Source organism: Trachypithecus francoisi, unplaced genomic scaffold, assembly GCF_009764315.1.
Source record: "Trachypithecus francoisi isolate TF-2019V2 unplaced genomic scaffold, Tfra_2.0 Lachesis_group4, whole genome shotgun sequence".
NCBI classification, from domain to species: Eukaryota; Metazoa; Chordata; class Mammalia; order Primates; family Cercopithecidae; genus Trachypithecus; species Trachypithecus francoisi.
Window position 1 is genome coordinate 126,794,014 of NW_022681469.1, and position 21,427 is coordinate 126,815,440.

Below are 21,427 nucleotides of genomic sequence, written 5' to 3' on the forward strand. Positions count from 1 at the left end.
TAACCCTATTAAGCATTTGGTTTTAAAATATGCTAATATAAAGCTTAAGTAATTTAAAATTTTGAGAGCATCCCTGTTAGTGTAAATTTCTGAGTAAATTCATTGGATCAGTTGGACTTTTCATGCTTTCGAAATAGCCTTGCTAAAATGCTCCCCCCACAAAGTTGAGTTGTAGGAAATGGGAAGAGGAGTAAACTAGAGGCAAGGGAGTTGAGAGAGCTGGAAGGTGTGGTGACTAAAGGCTACAGTTACGGGGTTAAATTGAGATTTGTAGGCTAACTGTATTTTCAAGTTTCTGAACTTTTGCTTATGCAAGATATTCATCCCAAAGCCTCTAGCGTCCTATTTTTCTTACCCAAATAACTACGTTTCCACAATATTATTCATATAGTTGTTAGTCTATCTCTGCAGTCCTTGAAGGTGATGTTGATGTTACTAGGCTGTGTGTTTTGGGGGCTCAGCGGTGGCCTGAAGTGAGTGTGCAATAAATGTTAAGTTGAAACTTCCTTTGTGGTCTTGCAATGGTATGATGCACAAATGCCATTTTAAAGGTAGTGTAAACTGTCCAAAGGTTTAAAAAGTAGTGAAGGGGCCTCTAGGGACCCTCAACGTGCTTTCCCTTAATTCTGTGGGTGGCCCTGCAGGTGGTGTGGCCAGTCCTACCCCTCGCCTCTGTCAGTTTCCCCCTGCTGAATGTTGGGTGAAGGGCGGGTGGTGGAGCAGCATGCGCATGTGTGCAGGGGGCGACTGCCACCCTGGTGCCTGAGGGCGGATGAGCAGTAGGGCCATGGGTGTGCGCGGCATGGTGCGCCAGTCCTGATGCCAGCATGGGTTGTTCATCACCGCTGCTGTCCTTGCTGTCGCTCCTGGTTGGTGCATGGCTCAAGCTAGGTCATTGAACCGCTGGTCATCGGGGGCGCTGGGAAAGGGGATGGGGTCCCCTTGGTGGGATTGAGCCTGAGGCCCCTCTGCCCGCTTCCGGGATGCACCTGCAGCAGCCGGCTGGGGAGGTCGCTTTCAGTGCACGTGGTGCCTCACCGCCTTGTGCTTTCAACTTGCTCTGGAATCTTTCAAACCTATAAAAAGGAATGAGAGGCCAAGGCGGGTGGATCACTTGAGGTCAGGAGTTGGAGACCAGCATGGCCAACATGGTGAAACCCCATCTCCACAAAAATACAAAAAATTAGCCGGGCATGGTGGCACAGGCCTGTAATTCCAGCTACTCAGGAGGCTGAGACAGGAGAATCGCTTGAAGCCAGGGGGTGGAGGTTGTAGTGAGCCGAGATTGTGCTATTGCACTCCAGCCTGGGAGACAGAGCGAGACTTCATCGCAAAAAAAAAGGAAAGAGGAGAATGTAACAAGGAATGACCCCCGCCCCCATGTACTTGTCGGCCAGCTTAAAGAGCTGGCCAGTTTGTGGCCAGTCCTGCTCCTGCGGAATCATACTCGCCCTGTCTCCTAGAGCCATTTTGAAGTGGGTCCAGACGTATCCCATTTTATTCTAAACCTTCAGCTAGACGAAAAAATAATTACCGTTTCTCACCTAAACTGACAGTGCTGCTTAATAATATATCCAGTCCAAATTCATCTATCGTCTAATAAAGGGTTTTTAACGTTTGCTGGCTGAATTAGGGACAAAATCTCATACATTGCAATTGTATGTTCTTAATTCCGATTCAATCTGATTATTTCTCTACTTACTCATTTATTTGTTTTTTTGGTGGGGCAGGGGGCAAGGTCTCACCGTGTTGCCCAGGCTGGAGTGCAGTGATACCATCGTAGCTCACTGTGGCCTCAAGCAATCCCTGCCTCAGCTTCCCAAAGTGCTGGGATTACGGGCCTGAGACACCACGCCAGGATGATCCATTTTTTTCCCCTTGAGATATATTTGTTGAAGAAACTGAAAATAGGCCGGGCGTGGTGGCTCACGCCTGTAATCCCAGCATTTTGAGAGGCCGAGGCGGGCGGGTTACGAGGTCAGGAGTTCAAGACCAGCCTGGCCAATATGGTGAAACCCCGTCTCTACTAAAAATACAAAAAATTAGCTGGGCGTGGTGGCACGCACCTGTAGTCTTAGCTACTAAGGAGGCTGAGACAGGAGAGTTGCTTCAACCTGGGAGGCAGAGGTTGCAGTGAGCCGAGATCTTGCCACTGCACTCCAGCTTGGGCAACAGAGAAAAAAAAAAAAAAGGATGAAATCAGTGTGAATGTGTCAGGATAAGAGAGCCAAAGATAGGATCTTGAGGAACATCAAAAGACCAGGAGTCTGCCTTGAAAGAAGTTAACAGTGCTCAGACATTCTTTCTTGGAAAGACACTGTGAAATGGTGCATCAAGCTGAGTTAGTGTGGCCTGTTGGAAACAACACGGCAAAGAGACCCGAATCTAGTCCTGTCTCCTGCTAACCAGCATTTTAAGTCATATTTCTTTTTTGGGTCTTGATTTCCTCCTGTGGAATAAGGGGGCTGAAGCAAAGACCCTATTTTATTTTTTTATTTGAGACAGAGTCTTACTCTGTCCCCCAAGCTGGAGTGCAGCGGCACAATCTTGGCTCACTACAACCTCCCAGATTCAAGTGATTCTCCTGCCTCAGCCTCCCCAGTAGCTGGGATTACTGGTGTGCACCATCATGCCTAATTTTTTTTTTTTTTTTTTTTTTTTTTTTGAGACGGAGTCTTGCTCTTGTCACCCAGGCTGGAATGCAGTGGCATGATCTTGGCTCACTGCAACCTCCGCCTCCCGAATTCAAGCAATTCTCCTGCCTCAGCCTCCTGAGTACCTGGGATTACAGGCATCTGATACGACGCCTGGCTAATTATTGTATTTTTAGTAGAGACGGGTTTTCGCCATGTTGGCCAAGCTGATCTCTAACTCTTGCAACTCAGGTGATCTGCCCACCTCGGCCTCCCAAAGTGCTGGGATTCCAAGACGTGAGCCACCATGCCTGGCCAGTCCTTTTTAATTCTATCATTTTTCTTAAGCATTCAAACAAGTCTAAAGGTGCTCATTTAACTATTTGGTGATAATCATTGCACATTTATGGCAGAGGCCAGGGATATACTGTCAAAAATATATGTATTATATACTTCCCTTCTGGAGCGTATAATGGTGAGAATCACTAAGAACTGATAAGAGTTCAGTAAGTGGAGAGGAAGAGGCAGAGAAACAGCATGAGCAGAAGGATGGGTAGAAAGTGCTAAATGTATTTTAGGGTAGAGTGTCTGAATTCGCCTAGCTGGGGCAAGGGTTTGTGTAGAGGAAGAAAGAGAAGTGCAAATCTATCGTGTGCTCAACATTTCACCCATGCTATTTTATTACTATCTTTGTGGCTGATGAAAGTTACAACATGCTCATCTGCAGGGGCACATGCTTTAGCATGTATTACTACATTATAATCTCACCTTTGTAAAGCCAGGAGCTTTTTGAAAGTCGCATTATAGACATTGTTTAAACATGGTTTGAATTTACCAAAGCATAGGACATTGTTTCATCTTACATTAGTTAGTTGGCTCAAAATTAGTGCCAATGACTTAGTAATTCAATGGTTTCTCTTAGCTTTAAAACTTTCTTTATTTCAAAACTATTTCATCTCTTCATTTTCGTTTTTGCTGTGTGTCACTGCCTGTCAGCTGCTAATCTGTTAACTCCTAGTGGATCATGTGTCCTGTGAAGGGACTGAATGAGATATTAGTGGCAAATTATGTTGATGATTCATATTTTGGATATAAATAGATCATTAAGCTTGTATACATTTTGAAAATAGTATTTTAATATTCTGTTATGTCATAGTTACAATGATTGGCTATATATTGAATTTATATGTTCATTAAGTTGTTGTATGTTTATGTTCTTTAGTATTCTAACTTGCAACTGTATATCTGTTATGTCTTTTTTTTTTTTTTTAAGAAGATCAGACTGACTCTGACTTATTGAGGCATCTGTTTGATGCCAAGTTAAGTGGCCCAGGCTCTGTGTAGGGGGTAAGGTTAATGCAGGAAGAAGGATGGTGAGGGGCAGTGGTGCCAGGATTAGTTTGGAATACCTAGGGGTCCTCTGAGGTTCCCCAAGTTCCCTGGCCCTGGCCAGCTGTGCTGCTGGCCTGAGCATCTGATGAGCTTGCAAGGGTGACTCCGAGAGGTGGGTGGTCCGGGGGCTAGGGCAGAAACTTTGGAGTTATGCTGTTGGCTTTGAATCCAGACTCCTACACTTGGTAGCTGTGACCTTTCCATGCCTCAAGTGACCTGCAGAACTGAGCTGTGTCTGAGACAGGTCCCATCTAGGCACTGCAGATCCATCTAGAGTTAAACCACCCCAGGTTGCTCACTGTCCGCTGCCTTCACAAGCAGATCTTTGTCTCCCTGGAGGCCCTCACAATCCAGTGGAGGAAGCGAAACTCATCTGCCTCTGTCCCTCTGGGTGCGCCTCATGCCAGGTGCATCTGTGGACACGGGCCATGCTCCTGGGCTTCCAGAGTTGGAGAAAGTTGCCAGGCTCAGGTGGGTACATCAGAGTAGCTGCTGCCCTCTGGACACAGTGACAAAAGAACACTCTGGGCCTAGAGCCCTGGTCTGGGGCATTGGGCAAGGCTCTTGCACTTCTCTGAGGTCATTTTTCCATCTGGAAAGTGTGCTGATTGAATCTCCCTTTGGGCACTGAGGGCTCAGTGTTAGTTTGAGAGCCAGCATATGGGGTTTGGGCTGTAATCCCCCTTTAGCCCCATAGCTTGGGGGAAGCAGGGACTTTGTTGGGATACCACAGGCATCAGTCCAGCTTCCTGCCCCTGCTTGGGCTCAGCATCTGAAGTACTCTGGGGGGCAGGTGGTCTTGGTGGGGGTTGGGGCTTTTCCCCAGACTGAGGTCACACCCAGAGCCAGAAATCTTGGCGCCTACTCTGGGCTAAGGATATATCTGGCCCCCCAGGATGCAGGTAACTGCCCATCTTACCTGGTTTCTGCCTGCCAGGGCCAATCTTCAGACCTCGGGACTTCCCAGCCTATCCTGCCTCCCTCTCTGGACAGCCTTGAAGCCTTGTGGGTCCAGCACTTTTTCCAGGCCATCTCCTGGTTGTCCTGCCCTGAGGCCTGGCTCATGCTGCTCCCCGTCCTGCTCACCAAGACCCATAAGGGCCACTCCACACCCAGCTCAGCCCCATCCCCTTGGATAGTCCTTTCTCTTTCCTCAGGTGACCAGGTGCATATGTTGGTGTCAGGACCTTCCCTGCACCTGGGAATGCCTACTGGCCACCTCGGTCACAGAGACCAAGGCATTTACTTGGTATGAGTGCCTTTGGTTCACTGTCTACATGGCCAGGGAGGGAGTCAATAATAGGCTTTTCACTTGCTGCAAGGGCCAGTTCTCCTGGCCCCATGGCCCTAGGGATGGAGGATGCTGCAGGATACACACCCCTCACTTCCCAGCTGAGGACTGTGGGTCATCTCAGGGCGATTTCACAGTCCCTGCATGCCCCATCCCCTCAGCTCTGCAAATGCCAAGCAGCGCAGCCTGCCTAGGCGACAGTGGGCTCAGGACTACCCAGGTGGGCTCAAGACTGCCCAGGTAGTCCCCAGAGTGCCCTTGGCAGGCCCCTCACCTAGCTGCTCCCACAGCTCTGTAGCAAGAGTTCTAACCGTTTTTGTGTGGAGCCTGCTGAGAAAGAGCTGTGGACCATTTTCCCAGAAACACGTGCACGCTCTCCACACAAAACCTAGCATCGTTTCAGGGGGCTCACACCTCCCTAGGGGCCCGGTTATTGAACCCCTTGGACCTGAGAGTGAGAAACCTTGCCTCAATGGAGTTTTGCTCTGTTGCCCAAGCTAGAGTGCAGTGGCGTTACCTCGGCTCACTGCAACCTCCGCCTGCCGGGTTCACAAAATTCTCCTGCCTCAGCTTCCTTAGTAGCTGGGACTACAGGTGCACACCTACCACCCTCAGCTAACTTTTTGTATTTTCAGTAGAGGTGGGGTTTCACCATGTTGGCCAGGATAGTCTAGATCTCTTGACTTCGTGATCCGCCTGCCTCGCCCTCCCAATGTCCCAGCATGAGCCACCGCCCTCAGTCAGGGTCCCTCTTAAACTTGTATTTTTAAGGTCTGGGGTCCCTCTTACTTAACTTTTTTTTTTTTTTTCTCTCTTTTTCTTTTTTGAGACGGAGTCTTGCTCTGTCACCCAGGCTGGCAGTGGTGTGGCCTTGGCTTACTGCAATATCCGCCTCCTGGGTTCAAGTGATTCTCCTGCCTCAGCCTCCTGAATAGCTGGGATTACAGGCACCTGCCACCATGTCCGGCTAAGTTTTGTATTTTTGGTAGAGATGGGGGCAGAGGCAAGGGGTTGGGGAGGGGAGGGGGGTTTTTGCTTTGTTGCCCAGAGCTCAAAGTGATCCGCCCACCTCTGCTCCCGAAGTGCTAGGATTACAGGCCTGCACCACCAGCCATTGTAAAATCTTATTTCCACACAGCTGAGACATGTTTTAGGAAGTTTGCTAAAAGACCCCCGGAGACCTCCTCATTGTGGCCTCCCTGTTGTCGTGTTTAATTTGATTGATCTTTTCTGCCTTCCTGCTTTTCAGAAATTAAAAGGTTAAAAAGAGGTACTAAACTTTAAAACTTCTCTTATAGTCTCCCATTAAACTAATTCTAAGAACCACCAAAAAAGGGAAAAATGTTTCCAAAAGCAGTAAAATGATACGGACTGTTAGTATGTAAAATGTAGGAAATAAGTCATATGTTAGTGCTGCTCTGACCTAGGGACATATTATTGAGAATCAACTTTTGCTCTGTTTTCAGAGAAATGGAATAATCATATCACTGATCTATGTAAATAAGTTGAAGAATTGTCTGAAAGAAAATACGGCATGTTTAAATTGGAAAAGTCCTGTGATACTTTGTTCATAAGCATTTACACAATGGAGTTATTGTTTATCATGGGGGCACTGTGGACAAGCCCAGGGCTTCTGGTGAATCCTGCCATCCTTACACGTCTCTCCTTATAAGTTGCTTTGTAGTTTCTGTCTAAATATTAGAAACATTATTTGTTTCTAGATTACTGCAAAGCTGAGGAAAAGTTGTATTTCTTTAATTATCGTTAGCATTTCTTTTAAACTTTCAGCATGGATATTGGGGATTTATTTACATATTTATTGCAAAGCCCTGGATCTTAGGGATTTAATTGAATATTATTTTTTGAAACTAATTTTTTCTTTTAATCTGCTTTGTTAAATTCGGTATTCACCAAGATGCCCCTATTGTCTCTACTTTTATCTTTTTTTTTTTTTTTTTGAGACAGAGTCTCACACTGATGCCCAGACTGCAGTGTAATGGTGCGATCTCAGCTCACTGAAACCTCCGCCTCCCAGGTTCAAGCGATTCTCCTGCCTCAGCCTCCCAAATAGTTGGGATTACAGGCAATTCTGCTGCCTCATCCTCTCAAGTAGCTGGGATTACAGGTGTGCATCAACACACCCAGCTAATTTTTGTATTTTTGTGGAGACAGGGTTTCACCATGTTGGCCAGGCTCGTCTCGAACTCCTGACCTCAAGTGGTCCACCTGCCTCGGCCTCCCAAAGTTCTAGGATTACAGGCATGACCAGCCACACCTGGTCTATATTTTTGTTATATTGTTAATTTAGTACTATTCTGAGTAAAAATAATTTGCTATTACAGTTTTGTAAATTGACTATGACAATTTTATAAATGTCAGTGCTTTTTATAAAGTGAAACAGATTATATTGTGGGGCTTTTGTTGTGATGGTAATTTATTATTTAGTTTAAAGACAATAATATTCAGGTGTTGTGAAATTATAAAAACAATCTTCACATTTTATAATTTTTTTTTTTTTTTGAGATGGAGTTTTGCTTTTGTTGTTCTGGCTGGGGTGCAATGGCACAATCTCGGCTCACCACAACCTCCACCTCCCAGGTTCAAGCGATTCTCCTGCCTCAACCTCCCGAGTAGCTGGGACTACAGGTATGTGCCACTGCACGCAGGTAATTTTTGTACTTTTAGTAAAGACAGGATTTCACCATGTTGACCAGGATGGTCTTGATCTCTTGATCTTGTGATCAACCTGCCTCGGCCTCCCAAAGTGCTGGGATTACAGGCATGAGTCACCGCGCCCGGCCCACATTTTATAATTTTAAAGCAGTATTAATATTAATTGCCTTAGAGAAAGATACTTTTGTTGTGATATGTAAGTATAATATTCAAGTATAGTGTACAGCAAAGGACATTAAACCTAAGTCAGCACTAATGTGCTATGTGGTACACTTGAAACTTTAGTACAAATATTAATGTTTATTAGCAAATAGACCTTAATACATAATGATAGCAAAAAAATGGAGCTGTTCAGATGAGAGGCCATTGGTTCTGTCTGATTTTAGTACTCCCTATGCTCTTGACTTTTTGTTTTTTTCCTTTGAGACAGAGTCTTGCTCTGTCACCCAGGCTGGAGTGCAGTGGTGTGATCACAGCTCACTGCAACCTCCACCTCTCAGGGTCAAGCGATCCTCCTGCCTCAGCCTCCCTAGTAGCTAGGACTACAGGTGAGAGCCACCATGCCCAGCTAATTTTTGTATTTTTAGTAGAGACGGGGTTTCACCATGTTGGCCAGGCTGGTCTCAAACTCCTGACCTCAAGTGCTCTACCCGCCTTGGCTTCCCAAAGTGTTGGGGTTACAAGCATGAGTCACTGCACCTAGCCACCTCTTGACTTTTTATAGCTGTTGTATTATTTTAATCATGAGTAAATAAATGCTAGTTGAAATGATGCAGTTCATTCTGCTTCTTTTACTAAAAAAAAAATCTTCTGCTTCTTTTACTAAAAAAAAAAATATTTTTTTAAGTCCAATAAAGTTGCACGAGTGTTTATGTTTGGAAAATTTTACCTTTTCCAGCCAGGTGCGTTAGCTCACACCTGTAATCTCAGCACTTTGGGAAGCCAAGGTGGGTGGATCACCTGAGGTCAGGAGTTCAAGACCAGCCTGACCTATATGGTGAAAACACCATCTCTACTAAAAATAAAAAAACTAGTCGGGCATGGTGGTGGATGCCTGTAGTCCCAGCTACTCCAAAGGCTGAAACAGGAGAATTGCTTGAACCCAGGAGGCAGAGGTTGCAGTGAGCCGAGATCATGCCATTGCACTCTGAGACTCTGTCTCAAAAAAAAAAAAAAAAAAAACAAGAAAAAAAAACCATAAAAATATTACCTGTTCCATTTAGTACTATATGTTTTAAATGATATTAGCTGTTATTTTTTTTTAGTTTTATAATGTGGTTCAGATTTCTGTAGAAATTCTGGCTGTATCTACATTGCCTTAAAGTAATGGGATATTTCTTTTTTTCTTTTTCTTTTTTTTTTTTTTTTCAGCTGGAGTTTCGCTCTTGTCGCCCATGCTGGAGTGCAATGGTGTAATCTCAGCTCACTGTAACCTCTGCCTCCCAAGTTCAAGTGATTCTCCTAGCTTAGCCTCCTGAGTAGCTGGGATTACAAGCACCTGCCACAATGCCTGGCTAATTTTTGTATTTTTAGTAGAGATGGGGTTTCACCATGTTGGCCAGACTGGTCTCGAACTCCTGACCTTGTGATCTGCCTGCCTCAGTCAGTGTTGGGATTACAGCTGTGAGCCACTGTGTCCAGCCTGTCTTTTCTTTCCAAAGCCACCCTTGGTGATTACATGTTAAATATGTACTAGTGGATATTACTTTGCTGAATATTGCCTAGTGAATATTAAGTATCCTCACCTTGCAGACATGAACTTGTGAGTTCGACACATGAAGATTTACAACAACTTGATAAACCAGCTTTAGGAGGTAGGTCTTCAGTCTTTTTTTTTTTTTTTTTTTTTTTTGAGACGGAGTCTTGCTCTGTCGCCCAGGCTGGAGTGCAGTGACTGGATCCCAGCTCACTGCAAGCTCCTCCTCCCGGGTTTACGCCATTCTCCTGCCTCAGCCTCCTGAGTAGCTGGGACTACAGGCGCCCACCACCACGCCCAGCTAATTTTTTGTATGGTTTTTAGTAGAGACGGGGTTTCACCGTGTTAACCAGGATGGTCACGATCTCCTGACCTTGTGATCCGCCCGTCTCGGCCTCCCAAAGTGCTGGGATTACAGACTTGAGCCACCGCGCCCGGCTAGTCTTCAGTCTTAAATCAGATTAGAAGATTATGTAAAATAATTATTTAACACTTAACATTGATTTTTTTTAATGGTATCTTCCACATGAAATAATATTCTTCTAACTTTTAATTATATGCCAGGACAGGAGAATTCATGTTGTCAAAATTCTAATACTCTCTAGAACAGTAAACTCATTTTATTTTTATTAACCCATTATAAATACATGTAAATGTTGCTTTTATGGGTAGACAGAACTAAAAGAACAATATTTTTCCCACTTTTGAGATGCAAGATTTATCCGGCATAATGCATTAAACAGGTTGTTACTGAAGCTTACACCAAACAACTGAGCAAACATTCATCAAATGTCCATGATACCCAGGATATAAGAGGTTTCCTTTTAGAATATGGAGCCATGCATATCATCTCTTAATTGTTAGATGTGTTTTGAAAGAAATAGAAATATAACTGATTTTCTTACTTGTTTTGGCTCTAGAGTAGAGTGGGGACAAAACAGAATGGAATCACACTGTTTAGTGTGGAAGGATTGCTGCAAGATTATATGCATAGTCTCCCCATACCAAATGGCACCTGCTAGCTGGTTTTTTTTTTTGAGATGGAGTTTTGCTCTGTCGCCCACGCTGGAGTGCAGTGGTGTGATCTCAACTCATTGCACCCTCCACCTCCCAGGTTCAAGCAATTCTTCCTGCCTCAGGCTCCCAAGTAGCTGGGATTACAGGCACCTGCCATCATGCCCGCCTAATTTTTATATTTGTAGTAGAGTTGGGGTGTCACCATGTTGGCCAGGCTGATCTCGAACTCCCAACCTCAGGTGATCTGCCCACCTCAGCCTTCCAAAGTGCTAGGATTACAGGCGTGAGCCACCGTGCCTGGCCCACTAGTGGTTCTTGAGCACACTGAATTCTGCTTTTTCCCACTTTAATGAATGTCTGGTTCTTCCTTTTTTGTGCAGTGTGTGTCAGCATTGTTTCAGTAATAAATACATTCTGGATCTTAGAAATAACTTTAGTCACAGGAAAAGAAAAAATAATACTGCCTATTTTATAATAATAATATTTAATAACCCAAGCTATTAAACCCATTAAATTGAGAAAACTTGTATTCCTGTGATTTCAACAGTAAAGGAAGAATGGTATGCCAGAATCACTAAATTAAGAAAGATGGTAGATCAGCTTTTCTGCAAAAAATTTTGGTAAGTCTGTTTTTTCCCCTTTCAACTAAAGTATATTACTGAGTAATGTTTTTTATAATGTTGTTTTATTTTAGGAAAGTAAATATAATGAGCAGGACTCAGCTCCAGTTTTCTCTTACTGTTTTGTTTTTGAGATGGAGTTTCGCTCACATTACCCAGGCTGGAGTGCAGTGGTGTGGTCTTGGGTCACTGCAACCTCCGCCTCCCAGATTCAAGCGATTCTCCTGCCTCAGCCTCCCAAGTAGCTGGGATTACTGGCACCTGCCACCATGCCCAGCTAATTTTTGTATTTGTAGTAGAGATGTAGTTTCACCTTGTTGGCCAGGGTGGTCTCGAATTCCTGACCTCAGGTGATCCACCCACCTCAGCCTCCCAACGTGCTGGGATTACAGTTGTGAGCCACCACACCCAGCCTCTCTTACAATTTTTTTTTTTTTTTTTTTTTTTTTTTTTGAGATGGAGTCCAGGCTGGAGTGCAGTGGTGTGATCTCGGCTCATTGCAACCTCCACCTCCTGGGTTCAAGCAATTCTCTTGCCTCAGCCTCCTGAGTAGCTGGAATCACAGGTACGTACCACCACACCCAACTAATTTGTTTTTGTATTTTTAGTAGAGATGGGGTTTTACCACATTGCCAGGCTGGTCTCAAACTCCTGACCTAAGGTGATCCACCTAGCTTGGCATCCCAGAATGCTGAGATTACAGGTATGAGCCACCGCACCTGGCTAGGAGTGGATTATTTTATGGTTCTCCTTTTTAGACCATATAGGGTAACTTCCTGATGTTGCCATGGCATTTGTAAACTGTCATGGCATTGGTGGGAGTGTAGCAGTGAGGACGACCAGAGGTCACTCTTATCGCCATCTTGGTTTCAGTGGATTTGGCTGGATTCTTTACTGCAATCCATTTTATCAGCAAGGTCTTTATGACCTGTATCTTATGCTGACCTCCTCCGTCACCCTGTGACTTAGAGTGCCTTAACCATCTGGGAATGCAGCTCAGTAGGTCTCAGCCTCATTTTACCCAGCTTCTATTTAAGATTGAGTTGCTGTCATTCAAACACCTCTGACAGTATTGCTGCTTTCTCTAAGGTTCCTGAAAGGTAGAGAAGAAATCTTAGATTTTTCATTGCTGTGAACCACTGCAAGTATTCAGGAAATATTTACTACTTCCAACCTCATAATCCTGCAGTCATTTGGCACCTGTGAGTCAGGTGCCGGGAACTGGGCAGTGCAGAAGACAGTGCCCTGCCCCGTGCATTCTGGAGCATTCAATCTGGTGGGGAAACGTGTAGTAAGTAAGAGATATTTATTATGTAAGAAGGTATAAGGTCTGGGAAATAATTAAGTGGAATAAGGGGAATGGGGAGGCAGGGGGTGTGATTGGATCAGCCTTGATGATATGTGATGAGCACGTTCTGTAGTTGGCCTCACCTCTTTCTAAACTTCCACTTTTCACTCTGAACTCCAATTGGTTCTTTTTTATTTTATAAAAAGTTCGTTAGAATTAGGTTTATATATTTCCTTATTGAATTAACAGAATAATTTTATTTAACATCCTCTCTAGTGTGACCAAAAGCCTCTAATCTTTTACTGTTATTTGTTCATGGGCATATTTGTTTTTACAACTGTGATAATTATTTCATTTTGTGTGGTTTCTCAAAAACACATGTGTTTCTTATCTCAAAGAGTTCCTATACTAGAGCCCTTCAGATTTGGTGCTCATATCATGAAGTAAGAATTTAAGACAAATGTTGAGATGTTAGAGGAAAGCCAATCTAAGAACAAAAACATTATTAATAAATAATTAAATTATTAATTAATAATTTCTTTCAAGTTTACATTTAAGTTGAGGTGTGGAGGTGAAGGAGACAGTTGGATAAATAAGTCCAGAAGTAAGGAGAAAGATCTGGCAATAGATATAATTTTGGATTTTATAGTTGTGTGTTTTTTTTTGTTTTGTTTTTTTGTTTTGAGACGGAGTTTCACTCTGTCGCCAAGGCTGGAGTGCAGTGGCCGGATCTCAGCTCACTGCAAGCTCTGCCTCCTGGGTTTACTTCATTCTCCTGCCTCAGCCTCCCGAGTAGCTGGGACTACAGGCGCCCACCACCTCGCCCGGCTAGTTTTTTATATTTTTTAGTAGAGACAGGGTTTCACCGTGTTAGCCAGGATGGTCTCGATCTCCTGACCTCGTGATCCGCCCATCTCGGCCTCCCAAAGTGCTGGGATTACAGGCTTGAGCCACCGTGCCCGGCCTATAGTTGTGTTTTGATAGCAGTTGTTATCACCAAAATAATTCATCAATGAGCTCCCTGACGGCTCCCCAACTTTTCTTTTTAAAGAAACAGGGTCTGCTGGGTGCGGTGGCTCACACCTGTAATCCCAGAATTTTGGGAGGCTGAGGCGGGTGGATCACCTCAAGTAGGGGGTTCGAAACCAGCCTGATCAACATGGAGAAACCCCATCTCTGCTAAAAATACTCAATTAGCTGGGCATGGTCGCGTGCGCCTGTAATCCCAGCTACTTGGGAGGCTGAGGCAGGAGAATCACTTGAACCCAGGAGGCAGAGGTTGCAGTGAGCCGAGACTGCACCGTTACACTCCAGCCTGGACAACAAGAGTGAAACTCCATCTCAAAAAAAAAAAAAAAAAAAAAATAGAAAGAAAAGAAAGAAAGAAAGAAACAGGGTCTTGTTATGTTGTCTGGAATGGACTAGAACTCCTGGGCTCAAGTTATCCTCCTGCCTCAGTCTCCTAAGTAGCTAGGGCTACAGGCACCTGCCACCATGCCGAGCTTTGAGCCACCCCCAACCATCAGGTTGCAAAATATTTAAATGTTACATACAGAGGTGCAAGGGAGATCTGTATATAAATAGCATGATATAAATTGCTTGAATCTTTCTTTTTAGAGTTTTGTTTGGATGTGGCTTCAGAGCAGGGATTAGTCAATTCTTTTTTACTTTTTTTTTTTTTTTTGAGGTGAATTTTCACTCTGTCGCCCAGGCTGGAGTTCAGTGTCATGATCTTGGCTCACTGCAGCCTCTGCCTCCCAGGTTCAAGCAATTCTCTTACCTCAGCTTTCTGAGTAGCTGGGACTACAGGTGCCTGCCACAACACCCGGCTGATTTTTTTTTTTTTTTTTTTTTTTTGGTAGAGACAGGTTTTCACCATGTTGGCCAGGCTGGTCTTGAACTCCTGACCCAAGTGATCCACCTGCCGCAGCCTTCCAAAGTGCTGGGATTACAGGCATGAGCCATCGTGCCTGGCTCTTTTTTTACGTTTTTAAATTACAGTTTTTATACCTATTCAAAAGTAGAGAAAATAGTACAATGAACACTAAAATACCCATTCCTCAATTTCTGTGATCATTAAGATTGTCCCACATTTTGTTCTATTCCTTTACCTCCCTTTGCAGGGATATTGTAAAGCAAATCAGTCATCACGTCATTTTATCTGTTCACTATGCATCCCCAAACAGCATTAACGTTTCCTTGCACAGCTACTATCTCATGACATGTGACAAAATTACAGTGATTTTTTTGGTGTCAGCTCATCTGTAGCCCTTAGTTGAGTTTCCTCACTCTTTTTTCTTTTCTTTTTCTTTTTTCTTTTCTTTTCTTTTTTTTTTTTTTTTTTTTTTTTTGAGACAGAATCTTGCTGTGTCGCCCTAGGCTGCAGTACAGTGGTGCAATCTCAGCTCACAGCAGCCTCTGCCCCCCAGGCTCCAGCGATTCTCCTGCCTTAGCCTCCTGGGTAGCTGAGCTTACAGGCGCACGCCACCATGCCCGGCTAATTTTTGAATTTTTAGTAGAGACAGGGTTTCGCCATGTGGGCCAGGCTGGTCTTGAACTCCTGACCTCAGGTGATCTGCCCACCTCATCCTCCCAAAGTGCTGCGATTACAGGCATGAGCCACCGTACCTGGCCAAGTTTCCTTACTCTTACCTGAACAGTATCATTTTCTCATTATCTGAAAAATTTTGCTTTAAATCTGGGTCCAAACAATCTTCATGTGCTAACTTTGGTTGTTATGCCTCTTTTAATCTAAACTGGCCTCTGCTTACTATTTTTATTTCCCTTTCCATGCATTCTTCATGGAAAGTTATTTCTTTTAAAATAGCGTGCTCATGAGGTTGAAGGGGTTGCAGTGTGGATGAAAATTTAGCCTGCAATGTTCCTGTTTGCAGCAGCCAGTGGAGGAGGGTTATTAATTTCACAAGCAGATAGTAGCAAAAGGCTGCTTCCAAATAGTATTTGCAGGCCAGCTGCAGTGGCTCACACCTGTAATCCCAGCACTTTGGGAGGTCGAGGTGGGCAGATCACTTGAGGTCAGGAGTTTGAGACCAGCCTGGCCAACATGGTAAAAACCTGTCTCTACTGAAAAGTACAAAAATTAGCCAGGTTTGGTGGCGGGCACCTGTAATATTAGCTGATCAGGAGGCTGAGGCAGGAGAATCACTTAAACCCAGGAAGCGGAGCTTGCAATGAACCAAGATCATGCCACTGCACTCCAGCCTGGGTGACAGAGCAAGACTCCGTCTCAAAAAAACAAAAACAAAAAAGCAAAAAAAAAAAAAAAATAGTATTTAGGTTGTGTTCTTTATTGTCTATAATGATTTTCTTTCTCTCTCTTCTTCCTAAGAATATTGAAAAACAAAGTTTAACCTTTTAAGATCTTAGAGTTATTAAGATTGTCTTAGGACCAGGACACTTAAATCTGCCAAAATCTGATGTTAATGATGGGTCATTTATTTTTATTATTATTATTCTTTTTAATTTTTAAAATTTTTGTTTCTCAGCCTTGGGATTCTGATACGTAAAAATGCAAGTATCTTCAAAGATAGAAAATATACACATATCGTTAAGATGGCAGAACTCAGAATATGCAATCATGGAGCAGTGCCTTCTACCAGCCCCCTAGCTAACTGCAGCTGCAAGCATGATTCTCTTGCTGTCTTGTACTTAGTGTTCAGCTAGTGACTCAGCTTCCTCAATCATGGGGAAGGGCCATCAGCAAGTAGCACTCAGGCATGAGGGCTTGAGAAAAGATCCCACACACTCGAGGCCATGTTAGACATTTCATGAAAGGATTAGGTGGGTTACCCCCGGCTTTCTCCCCCAGAGTTTATCGAGAATGATAATAAAGTAAATGCATTGTAAGCCACACATACAAGTTGTGGAGTCAAGGAAACAGAGTGACGTGTGTGTGTGTCCTATTTTATAGGCTTTAATTAAATTATTGGTGGCCTTGGATTGGGGCGGAATTTTGTTATTATTATTTTTTATTATACTTTAAGTTCTGGGATACATGTGCAGAACATGCAGGTTTGTTATATAAGTATACATGTGCCATGGTGGTTTGCTGCACCCATCAACCCATCATCTACACTAGGTATTTCTCCTAAATGCTATCCCTCCCCTAACCCTCCACGCCCTGACAGGCCCTTGGTGTGTGATGCTCCCCTCCCTGTGTCCATGTGTTCTCATTGTTCAACTCCCACTTATGAATGAGAACATGCAGTTTTTGGTTTTCTGTTCTTGTGTTAGTTTGCTGAGAATATGATTTCCAGCTTCATTCATGTTCCTGCAAAGGACATGAACTCATCCTTTTTTATGTCTGCATAGTATTCCATGGTATATATGTGCCACATTTTCTTTATCCAGTGTATCATTGATGGGCATTTAGGTTGGTTCCAAGTTTTTGCTATTGTGAATAGTGCTGCAATAAACATACGTGTGCATGTGTCTTTATAGTATAATGATTTATAATCCTTTGGGTATATACTCAGTAATGGAATTGCTGGGTCAAATGTTATTTCTGGTTCTAGATCCTTGAGGAATCATTACACTGTCTTCCACAATGGTTGAACTAATTTACACTCCCACCAACAGTGTAAAAGTGTTCCTATTTCTCCACATCCTCTCCAGCATCTGTTGTTTCCTGACTTTTTATTGTTTGCCATTTTAACCGGCGTGAGATGGTATCTCACTGTGGTTTTGATTTGCATTTCTCTAATGACTAGTGATGATGAGCATTTTTCATGTTTGTTAGCTGTGTAAATATTATATTTTAGATTATTCCTGCTTTCTCTTGTGGACATTCAGTGCATTAGTCATTTAGTGCTATAAATTTCCCTCTAAACACTGCTTTAAATGTGTCCCAGAGATTCTGATACTTTGTGTCTTTGTTCTCATTGGTTTCAAAGGACATCTTTTATTTCTGCCTTAATTTCGTTATGTACCCGGTTCTCATTCAGGAGCAGGTTGTTCAGTTTCCATGTAGTTGTGCAGTTTTGAGTGAGTTTCTTAATTTTGAGTTCTAATTGCACTATGCAGTGAGAGCCTGTTTGTTATTATCTCCATTCTTTTGCATTTGCTGAGGAGTGTTTTACTTCTAATTATATGGTCAATTTTAGAATAAGTGTGATGTGGTGCCAAGAAGAATGTATATTCTGTGGATTTGGGTGGAGAGTTCTGTAGATGTCTATTAAGTCCGCTTGGTCCAGAACTGAGTTCAAGTCCTTAATATCCTTGTTAATTTTCTGTCTCATTGATCTGTCTAATAATGAGTCATTTATACTTGCCTTTGCTTTAAGCCTGCTTCAATAGTTAGTAAATATGTTTCCAGAGTTTTTCCAATTTAAAAAAATTGACCTCCACCTTGCTTTGGATTGTACTAAAATCTGATTTCAACACAAGCGTAGTCTCCTGAATTGCTTTGGTTTTGTTCAGCTGAAGCCTTGGGGAGCACTGAAGCCAAGGCTCTACTGTACCAAAAATTTGAAGCCCATGCAAATGATCTGTATGTAGAAGGACTACCAGAAAACATTCCTTTCAGAAGCCCTCGTGGTATGGAATCCCAAGGCTGGAAAACATCATTCAAGTGGGCAATCAAATTAAATTTCTTATTAAAAAGTAAGATGATAATCTGCAGAAACAAATTCAGTGTCTTCCCTAAGGAGAGATTAATTTGATGAAGAAGGGCCTTTTGTTCCCCTCTCATCATGACTTCCTTATATTTACGATTAACATTTAGATTCACTTACTGAACAAACATTTATTTAGTATAAGTATCAGATGTGCAAAATTGGGTCTAGCAAGAACCCTGTCCTTGGGAGGCTTAATATTATGAAAAATGCAATGAAGAGTTATTGAGCATTTTGGGGGAAGAAGGCAAGGATGGCACACCCAGATCAGTCACTTGTGCATCCAGAAGGGAGGGAACATGTTCCAAATATGAGAAAAGGCAGGGGGGTGTCAAAAATGCCCACATATTCACATACCTCACCCATTCTGTGTGGAGTGAGGAATGCCATGTGGGCATGGTGGGATTGCATAGACTTGGGTGGCCAAGTGGAGGGAGGCCTTAGATCCTACAAAAGCAGTGGCAGTCATTAAATGGTCTCATAGCAATTCCCTCTTAAAATAATTTGGATCTGCCCTTTAGAAAGGTTAAGCTGGCTTGATTTGGAAGGGTAATACATGAGTAGTTTGAGTGTTGGGGGGTTGGAACAGAAGGCCTGTCTCTACTCATGAAAGGAATGTTGAAATGGGTTGAGTCTTGCTTACTGATTGAGGTTGTGCATCTGTGTATATTCGTTGGGACTGAGTTATATATGGAGAGGAAAGGTTTAAGATGATACAGCAAGCTGTTTCTGGCTGTGCTGTGGGACAGTTCATCTAAGATTCAGAAGCAGAATTGAGCTGGTTTAGGGGAAAAGTGACTTTTGCGTATGTATCTTACAAATAAACAATGACTTTGGAGACATCCAGGTGGTCTCACCTGAATGGCTGAAAATTGCTATTTTCAAAATTCAAGTCACCAAAATGATTGTTTTCACTATAAAATGAACGCAGAATGGACTATGTTTAAAAATTGGCCAGGCACAGTGGCTTAACGCTTGTAATCCCAGCACTTTGGGAGGCTGAGGCAGGTGGATCACCTGAGGTCAGGAGTTCGAGACCAGCCTTGCCAACATTGCAAAACCCCATATCTACTAAAAATACAAAAACTAGCCAGGTGTGGTGGCACGCACTTGTGGTTCCAGCTACTCAGGAGACTGAGGCAGGAGAATTGCTTGAACCTGGGAGGTGGAAGTTGCGGTAAGTTGAGATCGCACCACTGTACTCCAGCCTGGACAAGAGAACAAGACTCTGTCTCCAATAATAATAATAATAATAACAATTAGCAGTGCACAGCTGTGTGAGAAAGGCCTGTAAATTTCTTCTAAATGCTTTATTACAATATCAATATCAACTATGTATTTACAGTCCAAAACTACTTACTCACAATACAAATGTAGTTACTCAGCCAAGAACAAATACAACAGGTAAAATAGTTGTGAAATCCTTTTTAAAAGCACAGATTAATCTTTAAGCTTTAAAAAATTAACCTTTTAAAATGATGGAACTGCTCTTTCCTTCACCTCCTCCAAAAATCTTCTGCAGAAGCTCAATACAGGCACTCCTTGATTTGCCAATATGAACATATGCAGTGTAGGGATGACTGAAGCTTTTTTCTTTTTTCTTTTTATTATACTTTAAGTTTTAGGGTACATGTACATAGCGTGCAGGTTTGTTACATATGTATACATGTATACATGTGCCATGTTGGTGTGCTGCACCCATTAACTCATCATTTACATTAGATATATCTCCTAATGCTATCCCTCCTCCCTCCCCATACCCCACGACAGGCCCCAGTGTGTGATGTTTCCCTTCCTATGTCCAAGTGTTCTCATTGTTCAATTCCCACCTATGAGTGAGAACATACGGTGTTTGGATTTTTGTCCTTGTGATAGTTTGCTGAGAATGATGGTTTCCAGCTTCATCTATGTCCCTACAAAGGACATGAACTCATCCTTTTTTATGCCTGCATAGCATTCCGTGGTGTATATGCGGCACATTTTCTTTATCCAGTCTATCATTGATGAACTTTTAGGTTAGTTCCAAGTTTTTGCTATTGTGAATAGTGCCACAATGAACATACATGTGCATGTGTCTTTATAGTAGAATGATTTATAATCCTTTAGGATCAGCCTTGTGATCAGCCTGCCTCATCTTCCCAAAGTGCTGAGATTACAGGTGTGAACCACTGTGCCCTGCCCTCAGCATGCTTTTGATTTAGCCAAAGCATCAAAGCATTGGTGAAGAATTGAAGATTGGAAGTTAACACATTTTTTGCTAAGGGAAGTAATAGAGAAAGATAAATATTCCTGGAGCTAAATCTTCAGTTTGGATTAGTGTGAACATGATAAAACCTGTAGAAACCTTCATTTCTCAAGACAAAGCTCAAATTCAAGGTTGTGAGGAATGCAGTCACTGCTTTTGTTAGGGGCAGTTGTGACAGTGATTGCAGAAACTGAGACAGCAAAGCCTGTATTATATAAAGAATGTGCAAGTGCCATAGAAGACACTGCAAGGATTGGGTGCTGGAGCAGTGCTGGACCTGCCATCATCACCAGAGTGCAGCAGCTGTCACCAGAAGGAGAATCTCCAGTCTCGCCATCACTAACAGCTTTTGACTTTGTCCCACTCATAAAAGATCTTGGAAGGAATTAAAGGTACTTGGTAGTTTCTCATTCCAACATAACCTTACTTGGCCTGACTATGAAGCATGCATTAGTCTTTGGACAGGGCAATTCAAATCACAGACCACATAACAAAATAATTTTGTGGCCGTCAGAACTGTCTCCTTAAACACACCATGGATGCACTGTGTTCTCAGCTTGGGGAAAGGTAGATGTCACACACGAGAAGGTGGTGGAGCCAGGCACGTGATGGAGCCTCGAAGAGTGGGAAGTGGCAGCTGGCTCTGTGAGGAGGGTGTGAATCTCCTCCCGGGGAGGAGCAGATGCCAGAAAAGGAGGTGAGGATGGGCAGAAGAGGAGGCTGAGCAGCAAGTGAATAGACACGCTCGACCTAAGAGGAGGAGAGTCCCATGTCTTTATTGGTAATATTCAAATGTGGTTCATACCAGAATTATTTTCTGTGGCTGAATGGTTCAACTACTCTGAAATCCATGGGGAAAAAAAAAAACTCATACTAAAAACCCTTGAGATGCTAAGTTTTAAAGTAAAGGAAATGTTACAAGATTTTCTGAAACCACCA

General features: G+C 43.1%; 2 protein-coding genes across 14 annotated transcripts in view; both read right to left on the reverse strand.

Annotated features, from left to right (window-relative positions):
* RABGEF1 (RAB guanine nucleotide exchange factor 1) overlaps nucleotides 1-21,427 on the reverse strand; it is a 1,203,668-nt gene that overhangs the window by 607,729 nt on the left and 574,512 nt on the right. The gene's annotated exons all lie outside the window — the stretch shown is intronic.
* Nucleotides 1-21,427, reverse strand: part of CRCP (CGRP receptor component) — a 344,305-nt gene that overhangs the window by 71,909 nt on the left and 250,969 nt on the right. The gene's annotated exons all lie outside the window — the stretch shown is intronic.